The sequence below is a fragment of the Alligator mississippiensis genome, chromosome 13 (genome assembly GCF_030867095.1).
Source record: "Alligator mississippiensis isolate rAllMis1 chromosome 13, rAllMis1, whole genome shotgun sequence".
Classification (NCBI taxonomy): Eukaryota; Metazoa; Chordata; order Crocodylia; family Alligatoridae; genus Alligator; species Alligator mississippiensis.
In genome coordinates, this window is record NC_081836.1 from 56656836 (window position 1) to 56670175 (window position 13340).

At 48.9% G+C, this 13340-nt stretch overlaps 1 protein-coding gene across 3 annotated transcripts in view; it reads left to right on the forward strand.

Annotated features, from left to right (window-relative positions):
• The window catches only part of LMF1 (lipase maturation factor 1), a 288641-nt gene that overhangs the window by 272907 nt on the left and 2394 nt on the right, over nucleotides 1-13340 (forward strand). The window lies entirely within an intron of this gene.

A 13340-nucleotide genomic window follows, 5' to 3' on the forward strand; every position in this document is an offset into this window, starting at 1 on the left:
GAAATAGCGGCACGCCCCTTGCCGCCGAAGGATACCACTTTAATAATATTTGCAGAGGGCATCTCGGCACTGATTAGCCCTGCTTGCCTTTGCTGTGCAAATATGGTATGTACAAATGCTTGTCCCCAGGCGGTATGAAAAGGAACGTGGCGCAGAACGGTGCCGTTTCGTAGCCGCGGGTTTGTTGCGTGCTTTCACGCTGGTCGGATACGTGCTCCCCCAGCGATGCCTGGCCGCACCACCGACTCCGTGGGATGCTCGTTACCAGCCCTGGCAGCATCCGTGGCAAAGAGCCAATAACTCCTTTGGCCTGAAATTTGCTCTGGTGCAAATTTGCTCCGATACACCACTTGTATCCTCTGCTGGAGCTGCTCCCCAGGTGTCCAACCCAAGGTGCCCCTTCATAGCAAGGGACATTTGGTTTATGTGCAGGTGCCCGGGGCGGGCTGGAGTATCAGCTTCCAGCGAGCTGTGTAACATCCCGGGCATTATCCCTGCGTATGCAATCTCAGGAAATTTTCCGTGTAACCTGTATACTTGGGCTGGAAGGATGTTGAGTAGAGCTCACTTCTAGTGTTTTCCAGTGTTGCTGATTTTTTTTTATTTTTACTTTTTACAACCAGTCCTGAAGGCTGGCCGGCCTGGGGGCTTGTTAGCAGAGTTTGGAGCCGTTAGTCGCCAAGTCACCAGCCCGGACCAAGTGCCCTTGGAGGTAGCAACCCAGAGTCGTTCCTGTCTGCTGGCTGCGGGCAATAAACAGCTCTTGCAGTTGATTAAAAGGCAAAAGTGTTTGGTAATCAGAAAAGCTGTTTATAGCTAGGCTCCCCCCAACGCCATAAACATTGTTCCTATTGTTCTGTGAGGTTTCGGTAAGGGCCATATGCAAACCCCTAATACCTCAAGAAAATAGATATCATTTCATCAGAGATAGGCTGCATCTTTCCAGGGGCATCGTGTTCAAAGTAACCAAGCGCAGGGTAAGTTTAAACAAATGAAAATAATATTTCAGGATGGATTGAGCTGATGTTGCATTTTTCCCCCAGCCTGGGATTGATTATTTATAGGGTTTTTCACCAGGTGAGAAAATGATCCTTTCATGCGTCTTCTAAGAATAAGTCTTTAGCATCTTTTAGGATGTGCAGGTTCCCTTTAGGATCAGCAATGGGAATGTGGATGGGTGTCATGAAATCCCGGTGGCTTTGATTACATCTGTTGCAAAGCTAACCCCCGTCTATCTTGCTGACCCTGGTCTTGGTTCATCACTGAGATCCTCTAGTTTCAGACCAATGTCGTTTCTGTTTTCACTATTTCCTATTATAAACTAGCTGCTGAAAAAGTCTGGGCCCACGTGATTTGGTGTGTGCGCTCTTGAGGTGTCCAGTGCGGTTTTGGACAATGTAAAATAATAAAGAAGAAGCAATATTTTTTCAAATTCTTGCTTTTGGTCCAAATCGAAGCCCAAACCCACAGTCTGCATGGGGTTCTCAGTGTGCAGTTCAAACTTTTCTTTTTAATGGGCCAGTTCAAAACATGCTGAGCGTTGGCAGAGGTCGGTTTTGCATCGGGATTCCTGAGTTTCGGCGTACGTGGATCCTGGGGTTTGACCCCTCTCTTGTGGAATCAGCCCTTCATCCTTGCTTTGGCTGTTGCTTGTTTAGCCCTTGCATTTCACCCGCAGCGGTTGCAGCTATCGGGTCCGTTTCCCTTTATGCTCCTTATGCTGCAGCACGGTTATGTTGAATTTGCACTTCTACTACTTGCTGGTGGCATATTGTTAGAGGAACTCTTTTGATCCAAGGTAAAACTTTTTACGTGGGTGTTTTTTCCCCCCCGCTTGCTAATTTTCGAAGTAACCGGTTCTTTGTTTGCATTTCAACGTTCAGCTGCAGCAATCCACGTCCTGTGGATCCAGACAGGCTGTGGCTGGACCGCTGTGCCCACGCTGAGCCTTGGTGGAAATCAGTCATGCTGTTGGAGCTACTTCTCTGGATTAGACTTCAGGACTACATCCACGGGAACCTGAGCAGGAACCCGCCCAGAAATGGATGATTCTGCTTTCATCGTTCACACTGAACTGGAGGGGAAGAGAACGGCAATAATGAACATAAACGGCATGAGCACCCATGCTTGGAAAAGCAGGTTTCTTGGATGCCAAAAACACTAAGACACTAAAAATTACTGCCCACTTTTAAAATTATTAGTGATTTTTCGGGGAGGGGGATGGATAGAGCACGCAGAAACTAAAATCTGAGTCTTGGCAGCAATACTTGAGAGAGAGAGAGTTGCTCCCCATGTTGTACAGTGAGGTTTCTGGAGTCATTTCAATCTTATAGACTCGGGTGGGGGGGTTGTACAGACCCCCTGAGTCTATAAGACTGCAATGACTCCAGAAACCTCACTGTACAATATGGGGAGCAACTTGCCCACAAACTCCAATATTCATCTGTCTGCTGCAAATCTCTAACACACCTTTCCCTCCCCACCGTCCAGCTAATTATTCTGCCCACCGAGGTTCTGTTCCACTTCGGTAGCTGGGTGGAAAAAGTCTAATTTTCCTACTATTTTCCCCCCGCATCCTAAAGGGAATTTTGAGACTTAATTATTTTCATTCCCTGCTAGACTAAATAATTAAGGGAAGGGACTGTTTTCCATAAGAACATCAAGTTCCACACTCCACAGAGTTTATTCGGCTAATGGAAACTCTACACCTCAAATAGCCAAGGGACTTTCAAAATGAGTTAATGCCTTCGAAATGAAATTTCTGAGACCAAAGTTTGCAGGTTTCTTTACAACTCTAAAAATTATAGTATTTTTTTCAAGTGTGATAAACTTAAAATGAAAAACAGGTGACTGATTAAAAATGAGCGCATTGTTGAGTGCGCAGCCTAATAGAGTGTGAAACTTGACTTCAAGCACAGTGCTGTTTATGCAATATAGATGTACAAACTATTATTTCTGCAGTGGATAGCTCCTAAAACATTAGCCGTCATAAATCTAAATGGTAGGATTTCGTCTAAGAAATTAATAAGTGTTTTAACACGCCATCGTGGAGCTGTAGCAAAAAAAAAAATTAAAAAAAAATCAGATAGGACTGCTTACAGGAGGGGGGGCATGGAAAAAACATTTCATTTCTCACTTTAAATGTTTGGTGTCTCTGATATTAAAACAACATCCTTTCCTTTTGCATTGTTGGCATTGCTGGGCCCCCTTTTTTTAGTTGCAAGCCTGCAAATAACCAGCTCACTCGCGGAGTTTCATCCAGTCGTTAGCATCGTTTGGTTAAGACGCTCCAGTTCAGCTTTAAAGAGCCTGGACCTTGAAAATCCAGTGTTATTCACATTGGCTATATCTTTCGGTCTGTTTTTATTTGCTCAGAAGAACATAAGCGGCTAGTATTATATAGTGTTCATATTCTGGTGATAGTCCTATCTCCGTAGTGTTCCTGTTGTATTTAATCTCCTGGTTTTTCCTAGGACTTACCATGTGTATATTGGGTCAGCTCCGTAAGAGGCATAAATCGCTCTGTTGATGGTTCAAGAGGACAGGTATGTTCTTAACCCACGTTAACAACCCTGCGGTTCGCAGTGCAAGGTGAAATGTTAGTGAAGACCCAGCAGGTTGTCCAGAAGGGAACAAGGCTGCAAGTGGGGTTTGGCGGAAAGAGGTTTTCCTGCCTTGCAAAACTTTTTCCAAGACTTCAAAAATTCTCCCGTTCTGCATGGGCAGGAAACAAAGACCTTCTTCCAAGGCTGTTCCCAAAAGGCGTTGGAGGGGATTCATACCAGCCAGAGTCCAGTGGTCACAATCCACTCCGGGCATGTGAGAGACCCATGTTCAAGTCCAAGAGCTAAGTTGGTCTGGACTTAATTTCCCATTGCTTGTCCTGGCTTTCAAAATCTTGCTTTTATGGCTCAGCGGCTCTGGCACAGGAGACAGACACAGGCTTCATCCCAAGCGAAGGAGAGAAGTGGAGCAGGTTTCTTATGAAGCTCCCTATCAGGACTGACCTTCTCTTTGACTGAGTTTGGGAGTCTTAGGCTTAGCGCATGCTCTCCTGGGGTTTTACTCTGTTTTGCTTCCTGGCTTCCCAGGATTATTCTTTCATTTTAATTATTCATGCTCTAGATGGATTGAGAAGAACATGGCCATTGTAAAAACCGTGGCTGCACATGTGCTTTCCCCAACTTCAGGGCTAAAAGTATTGCTGGAAGTCAATGCAAAAATACGCTGCAACCAGCGTGGCCTGCATCACCTCCGTCACTCGTGGCACTGGCCAAAGTATTTTCTATGCAAGGTTTCTGTTGCAAAATACAATCTTCTCCAAACTGAAACGGTTCATAGCAATAAATTGCATTTTCCATGGTGAAAAGATGTTGGAACAAAGCATTTTGGCCACCTCATTTTGGTTTCAATCAGGTAAAGCTGGTTCACTTTTACATTATCAGTTCATTCGGTCTTTTCTTGCATATAGAAAAAAAGTCTGTTCATGTTATATTGAAGTCACGTCATATTTTGAGGTTCTCAAAATGAAGCATTTCTATGTTTCTGTAACAAAAAGATGTGTTCATTCTGAATGGAAGTTTTATTGATTTTTTGTTGTTGTTGTAGTTGGACATCTCAACCCTTTTTTAGGCTCTTCAAGGGGAAAAAAACCTAATGTCAAAATGTCGGGGTTTTGTGCAAGATGCAAACTTCACTTTCCAACCACTCGAGTCATTGGCAAATGCTGGACACTTCCAAGGTGGAGCGGCTGGCCACCACCAGGTCCCTCTGCAGCTCACTGGGGAGCTGCCCATCTGCACCCAACCACGTGATCCTGGTGTTTAGCAGGGTGGTCCACACTGGATTGCCCCGGCTCTTGGACGCTGAGCTGCATTTGGGGGAAATGAAACCAATCTCGCCTTCATTCAACCATGACACATGAGCAGGCCACACTGAGAGACGCGTCCGCTGTCCAAAACCGTGCCCCTTCCTGCTGCTTCATCCACCTCCGCTCTTAACGGCTGCAGCGTTAGCCCATCGGACCCTCCTGCAGAAAGATGCTCATCTAGGCTTGGGAGAGTCTGCCGCAGATTATTTCGGGCAACTTTGGGCAAGTCGTTTCGCCTTTCCAAGCGTCGATGCCTCCTCTGCAGCACGAGGGCATCCGAGGCATTTCAGAAGCGCTGAGAATAAAACCCCCCAGTGATTGCGAGCCGCTCGGATATGACCGTCACATCAAAGACCATTAGATAAAGAGACGGCAGCGGCAAAGAAAAGCAGCCCATAAAACTACCATTCTTCTCGAAACGGTTCTCGAGCCAAGATGAATTTATGGCCTCGCTTGCTAGCAGAGCTGGCACAGGCAAGAAGAGCTTGGTGGCGGCTCCGCCGCTTTAATGAATTTATGCTTTCCAGCGCCGCATATTCCCTGATTTACACTGGAGCTGGGGGGACCTTGAGATATCAAAACAAAATGCAAGGAGCACTCGTGTTTGGGTTTCTCTCCCCCGGCCCTCGCTGCCCCGTCAGGCCATTAATTCTCCCAGCAAACGCCATTCCTGTTGTTTTCCCCCCTCCAAAACCCCTCAGCTGTTACAGGGAGACAGCTGCACCCTCTGGAACTAATTACAGCTGTCTTGGAGATTTAGGCCTTGCTCGTAACAACTCGAATATTGCTGCTAATTTTTAACACGTCCAGTTGGAAGATGTCATAATAGGCTGATATATGAGAGAATCTTAAAAGCGCCACGGCACAGCTGCTACCGGGCATCTGGCACGATGCGTTGTCAAATACGGGTTTCAAAAATAATGTTTTTTTATTTTTAGTCTTTTCCACCCCGGGGAAGGCTGTATGTATGGAAGGTGAGCAGGGATGAGGGGTCCGTGTTGCCGCTCAGGAAGGCCGTGGCACGTGCTGTGTACATGTTATTTGCCCTTCGTAGGATTATTTTATGGCATCACAGCTGTGCTAGAGGTGATCTCGCAGAGAAGCCAAGACGTTTGCTCCGATTTGGTCTGTTCAGTCTGGTTCTTCCATTAGTTAGTGCCTAGCACTTCGGTGGGCGCGTCTACACGAGACGGTTACTGCGCATTAGCCTAATAACACTGCGCAGTAGCGCCTCACAGCACAAACGGTGCTAATCGCCTCTCGTGCAGTGTTGTTAGACTCGTGCGCAGCACTAAATAACCGTGCACCGTGTAACTCGAGGTGCTGTGCATTTCGTTAGTACTTTATTAAGCGACTACTCGACTAAATGCACCATATCTAAGGCACATTCATGAACGTGTAGATGCACCCAGTGGGAGGCAAATATAACCCAGTCTTCATTCACTGGGTAAGTCCTGGGGAGCTGTACGGAGTTCCCTTCCTTGACCCCTTTAATTACCCACCCTGAAGGGTGAGCAGCAGGATGTGGACGGACAGAACGACTGGACTGGACTGAAAAGCGAAGCTGAGGGTCTTGCTGCTCTGGAGGGCTCTTTTGCAACGGCTCCAGGTGTCCCACAGTCGTTCCCCTCTGAATAAAACAGAAGTCAACCGCTGTTTAGCTCCAGTCCTTCAGGATGGAGCAGACCTGTGGAACGGTTGCAGCGAACCAGCCTGACGGGCCATAAGTCCCTGTCCCGTGTAAATCAGAGTAGTTGTTTCATCCGTGCATACGCTTACCCCGCTTTGCTCAGCGTGTAGCATCGCTGGTGTTCATCGGCTGTCCTGACAATGCAGTTTTATAGCAGTTTGAATGCAGCGAGGGTTTTCTCCCCTCCGTGCTGCAGCCGCAGCATTCCTGCATGTTAAGGAAACATAAGCCGGCGGTAGAGCTCTCCCCCAGCTGTCACTATCTTTCCTGTTTCCAGCAAAACTCAGAAATGCCTCCTTCTGCCTCGTGCTTCAGATACAGCCACACAGGGGTATGCTGTTCAGAGATCTGCTTTGTAGACCTCGTCTGGGCTATGGACTTCTTCCAAGTTTTCAGGTTGCCTTTTAAAACATGGAGTGCGATCTGCAAATCCGTCCATCAGAAAGCGGAGCGCGTGCCGTGGGGCACAGCCCAGCTTTGCAGCACTAGCCAGGGCTCTGCATGGGCCAAACTAGTGCTACAGGTCGAATAAATTGAAGGAGCGGATCTCACCACCGAAGAGCAGGAGTGACTTCTGCCATCCGTCTTCTCCCCTCTGCCATCCCCTCGCAGGTGGGGACACCGGGCAGACAGGTGGCAAGGGCATCCTTGAAGTCTAGGGCAGACAGGCCGTCTCCTGGGGATGGGAAGGCAGCTGGCAAGAGCTTTGCCAGGGGTCCATAAACTGCATGGGACCCCTGGCTCGCATGAGCCCATGCAAACGTGTCCTATAAACTGCAACGCCTAATTTATCTTCTGAAAGCATGTACTTGATAACGGTGAAAACTGGCCATAACCAGGGATCCTGGTTATCTCTGTTTAAAAAAAACCGAACAAACCCAATTTTTGGTTTAAAAAAAAGTAACCCAAAAACCCACATTTTACAAGATTAAAATGAAACACCATTAATACATAGATATAGATATATATATAGATATAGTAATGATATATATAGAAGTAGAACTGGAAGTAGAGCAACTCCCATGTCAACGGGATGGGTGCTGTTGTCTGCCCACCTGGATGGATATATATATATATATATATATATATATGTGTATATATGTGTGTATATATAGAGAGAGTGGTGTTTCATTTTAATCATGGAAAAACGTGGATTTTGGATTACTTTTTTTCAACTGAAAATTGGGAGCTTTTTTTAATCAGAGAAAACCAGGATCCCCGGTCATAACCAAGCAGAGAGCTGCCATCAGCTGCAGCAACGGGGCTGGGCAAATTTATCTGGACTCGTTGTAAGGGCCACGCGCTCTGGTGGTTTCTCAGGCAGAGTTTTTAAGTTGCTAATATCTTACAAAAGCTCATCACTGACTTGAAACCAAGGTCTTGGTTCCAGGAACGCCGGGTGTTTTTCTCCCCCCTCGGAGTTAAAAAGGTCCGCGGGCTCGTGCGAGCCTGGGGCACAAGGGACTCGGGTACAAAGCACGCGTGGTTCACGGCGGTTTCCTGATCCGCAGGCACCCACGTACGTGTGAGACTCGCTTGACTTACGAGCTGTGCTTGTAAAGCCTGTGAGCGCTGAAGCAGGTGTTCGTGCTTTCGTGGCGTTCCTGAAAAGGTGCGGTCTGCCCCGAGCCCTGGGGTGAACGAGGAGTTCGTGATGATTATAAACCAGGGGTGACGGCGGAGTCTGAGAGCCCTGGAAAGAGACACCCCAGGGTAGATTCAATCCAGCACCTTTCGGGAGCCGCTCATAACTCCGGTAGCCGACAATCGGTGGTTTTTAGGTGTGGGAGCCTTTCAGTGAAGGTCCCACGGGGTACACATCATGCATTCCCTGCACCTGCATCCTCTCGGCAGCACGGGCATTGCAGTGAGGGGCTGTAGATGTCTTACAGTCCGGGGCATCCTCCTTGTAAATGCCACAAAGCCTCCAGCAAAGGGCTCCGATCATGCATGACATTAGGAGAGATTTTCTTTAGCGTCCTCAGGCTCACACCGGGCACTGCAGGCTCGTACGAGCAATTAGCAATCGGAGCAATACTTCCAGCCTTCAGCTCCTGCAGACTTGAGAGCGCGCATCAATTTTGTCATGCAAATAGCATGAGTAGCTGCGGGGACAGAGCCAGGAGAGCTTCCGAGCTGGGGCAGGGAAAGAGCTTGGGGTCAAGGAGTTTGCTAACCAGGTCTGTATTGAAGCCTTTGCCCAGAGGTCACTCTTCACTTCTCTGGTTTTCAACCAACTCCGATAAAGAATGGTTTGGCACCTAGCGGCTCCTGTTGCAAACGTGCATAGAGCAAATCTAAACTGTTAAAATGATGCATTTGCCAAAAAGAAAAGGACTTTTGCATGTTTTGCATTTCATCACTTGACTTGTCCACTCCTTCTCAGTTTTCCTGGGAAAGCAGACTTCCTCTGACCAGTAAAAAAAAAAAAAAAAAAAGGAAGCTGGGTTTCTTTGGAGGCTTTTTGGAGAGGTGGGGGTGGTGGTGCCGTTCAATGTAATAGGTCCTGGCCAGATTTTTAATGCTGCAAGTCCAAGCATCCAATGTTTCCAGTCACTGTGGAGGCTTCATAACAGGACTAAGTCTTTTGCTCCCTATATTTTCCCTATAGTGAAAATAAAACAAAGATCCTGAGCTCAAGACAAAGGTCCCTGAGGCACCCCAGCCCCTTGGACACCTTTGGAAAATTGCAGCCAGCAGGAAAATGGGATGACTTTGCAGGTGGCAGGTGGGTTTACATGATGATGCTACCTAACGCTGAGCAAACGCTCCCTCGGGTACCAAAAGCAGCAGAACCACGTGAGCATGGTGCTTTGTCACCATCCCCATCCAAAGATGCTGTTGCAGCTGGCGTTGGCATACCTGACCTAGCAGGGTCTCCAAGAGCAGCAAAGCCGTGACACCGTGGCGCTGAGCTCGGTCCTTACCTGTGGCCCTGGCAGGTTCTGCATTGCTATGCAGCTAGGGCTACGCTCTTCTCCAGACCTGAGCTGGGTCATTGAAAGCCAGCTTGGGTGTCTCTGCACCAACGGGTGTCACGACACCAGTGTAGACATGCCCTTATCAGGGCTTGTCCCCCTCGCTCCCTTTGACTCTTCGGGAAATCCCTCTCGGGATGCGTGCCCAGATTCAACAGAGAGATTTGGGGGAAAGGAGGGGAATGGGTTAGGTCGTTTTCCCCCACTGTTTTTTTGCAGCGTTGTTCAGACGCTGAACTTTAGAGGCTGAAATGCCTTCAGATACAAATGCAAACTTTCGGCCACAAAAATGCAGCTTCGGTTGCGTGTGGTTCCTTTAATGCTCACACGGTTCTAGTTTTACACGCCGATCCCTTTGATAGCCAGCGTTTTCATAGACAGACAACATATGGGACGGATCAGACCAAATCAGATGATAGATATTATTTAAATTGGGCGGACCGGCCCGTTTGAAACGGGGCTGGGAAACCTTTGCTCCAAAGGGCTCATCCAACAGGCCTGAGAGGTTGGAGCAGGGAGGATGAGCTTGTGGGATGCAGGAGACCTGAGTTGGGGCCTGCTACAGGCTTCCAGCCTGACCTCTGGACCCGGCATTCAATTGCCCTGTGCATGTCTTTCCCATCTGTGAAATGGGAATGAAGTGTGGCTTCCCTGCCAGATAGGACTAGAGAGAGCCCTCCCTGCCAGCATGCCCTTGCTTTGCTGCAAAAAAGGCTAACAGCATCCTGAGCTGCATGACTAGCATTGCCAGCAGATCAAGGGAAGTGATGATTTTTCCCCTCTATTCAGCACTGGGGAGGCCACATCTGGAGTCCTGTGTCCAGCTGTGGACCCCCGCTGCAGAAAGGATGTGGATGCATTGGAGAGAGTCCAGTGGAGGGGAATGGAAATGGTTGGGGGACAGGACTGGTGAGGAGAGGCTGAGGGAACTGAGCTGATTGAGTCTGCAGAAGAGAAGACCAAAGGGGATTGCATAGCAGCCTTCACCTCCCTGCAGGGGGGCTGCAAAGAGGATGGAGCTGGGCTGGTCTCAGTGGGGGCAGATGGCAGGACAAGGAGCAATGGGCTCACGCTGCAGCAAGGGAAGTTGAAGTTGGATATTAGGAAAAACTTTCTCCCTAGGAGGGTGGTGAAGCACTGGAGCAGGTTACCCAGAGAGGTGGTGCTGTCTCCATCCTGGGAGGTGTTGAAGCCCCAGCCAGACAAAGCCTTGTCTGGGATGATGCAGTTGCGGCTGGTCCTGTTTGGAGCAGGGGGTTGCACTAGATGTGACCTCCTGAGATCTCTTCCAACCCTCCTTGTCTATGGGGACCTCCCAAAGATAAATCCATTAATATTTGCAACGTGCTTCCTAATACTGGTGTATGCCACAGTTGTGCCTAGAGGCCCTCAGTTGCAGGCGCCGAGTGAACGAGTCCCAGCTCAAGAAAGCTGACGAAGGTGGAGCTCAGCGCACGAGGTTCCTCGCTTCCAGCCCAGCACCTTTCCAAACTGCATTTTTCTTCTCGATGCCACCATGGCCTGTGGCCCTTGATCACCTGCGTGTATGAGCTAAATGCATCTCTTCTGATGCAGACAAGGTTCTTCGGGTGAATCTGGTCTCTTTTATTAAACCAACTCTCTTCTGATGCTGCTCTTTTTGCAGGAGCGATCTGATCTGCTCATTTTGCTTCCCGTGGAAAGGGGGGTCAGCAAAGGGCAGCTGAGGTTGAAAGCAGCTGGGAACACAGCACGGGGGCCCCGTTGCCGGCTCGACCCTGGCTGGCTCGTACCAGACAATTAAGGCTTTCCGAAAAAGATGGATATGTTTGCAGAATCCAAAAAGCAATCAAGCAGCACAGCTTTTAAATCTATAACTATCTCAGAAAAGGAGCCTGCGGGTGAGCCGGGCCCGTGCAAACGTCGATGCTCGGTAATGCTCTAATTATGAACAGGAAATTTTGTGCTCCTGTGAAGCAAACACGGTGGGAGTAACACTTCAGCCCCCAGTCAGCTTTTACTGGCCTACAGGAAAAAAAAAGGAAAAAAAACCCAAACCCTGACTATAATTAAAGGAGCAGCTGCTGGGCAGTGATGGAATCCAGGTTTCTGTGCGACAGCGAGTGTGAACGGGTCTGGAGTGCAGGGCACGAGGAGTTGTGAACGCCTTTAGGTGTGAATAGCCGTTCTCCCGGAGCCGTGCGTGGAGGTGCACGGTGCCAGGGTGAAGTGTCGCAGGGTCTGGTACCCGCTGCCTGGTTAGTGATGGGAGGCATGGGGCTGCTTGGCACGCTTCTGCTCTGCAGAAGGTCTTTTGCCCTGTTCAAAGAGCTGCTGCGTTTGGTTCCCAGTCTGCTGGGTGAATGAGCCACCCGGGCCGGAAATGCTTTGAAAGCGTTTAAATGATACATACCTATAAGAGCCCCATCCTGCTCTTCGGTGGGTAGAGGTCGAGGGGACAACAGTCCTCTTCCCGTGTCCATCCAAGCTGTCTCCCACTGTGGGTTGTGTCCAGGGCTGAACAAGTTGCCATGCTCAACGGGAGGGAGCAAACGGGTGTCGTGAACCAACGGAAGAAGTGGAGAAGAGGAAACTGAGACAACGTGCAGAATCGGGGCCCGATTCCCTAGTCCCCAAGGCCAGTTTGTGTGCTGCAAGCAGGGCCAAACAGCCTCAACGGGCCTGAGATGGGCAATGAAAAATTCCCATCCTGTGCCAGGGAGCGGGTAACTCCTGGGTACAGCCTGCATCGCCCAGGCCATTCCCTGCCCAAGGAAGGAGGCAGCGTGATGTGCCCGGGGATGGCAGTGAAGGAAGGGTAATGGAGAAGCTCCATTACACCCCATCTCCCCTTGGTCAGGAAAGACCTTATGTTAGATCTTCATCTCTAGGGTGGTTCCCTGGACCAGGGGACTGCAACCAAGTCCTCACTGGCCCTTCTCCACCCAGATGAGGCAGAGAAGCAACACTTTGACTTGCTGTCGGTCTCTTAAAATGAGAAAACTAACCCTGATCTCCGTCGTTCCTGCTGGCTTTTAATGCCCGCGTGGTAGCGCGTGGCATCGTTAACAGCGTTGCTGTACGGCTCATCTCTGCGGTGTCTGAGCTGTGGTCAAGACTTCATTTAAGTCAGGTGTCCGGGTTATAGCCATATTGGTCTAGAGACAGAAAGAATCAAAACTCATGGCAGAGGTGATATCTTTTATTAAACCAACTAGAGATTTGCAGGGGAAAAAAAATTTTTTGCAGATCATTTTTTTGCAAATAACTAGCTGGTCTAAGAGACTTCAATCAAGACATTCAAGTTTGGGTCACAGCAGAGCTGATGCTTTCAATTCAGCTGCATTTGCCGCCTCACTGGTCTTTTGCTGCAAACTCCCCATCGTGTCTGAGTCCCAAAAATATAGAGCGGCCTGCCTAATTAGTTTAGCAGCAGAAACTGGTTTTCTAGCAGCCCGAGAAGGCAGCTGTGCAGTGGCAGTGTCCTGCTTAGTAGCAGGGTTTGTATTTTAGTAGTGAAGCAGAGCAGGTTTAAATGAGCATTGACACGACCGTGACATTTTTATGTGGCCGGTTATTTGATTAACTTGCCCAGCCAGTGTCGCGATGCACTGCAAGCAGGGCCCCCTACGCCACCGACGGCGATGTTATCCTCTCTTGTCAGCATGGCCTACATCAAGGGGCAGGAAGAAGGGGGTGAGCGTAAACCAAAACGCGGGTGCAAATGCCCCGTGCAGCCTCCGAGTGTGTTTCATGAGACTGATGAATGCTGCTTTCTGCACTGTTTCTTTTCTTTTTTTTTAATCTCCTTCTCCGGGCGGCC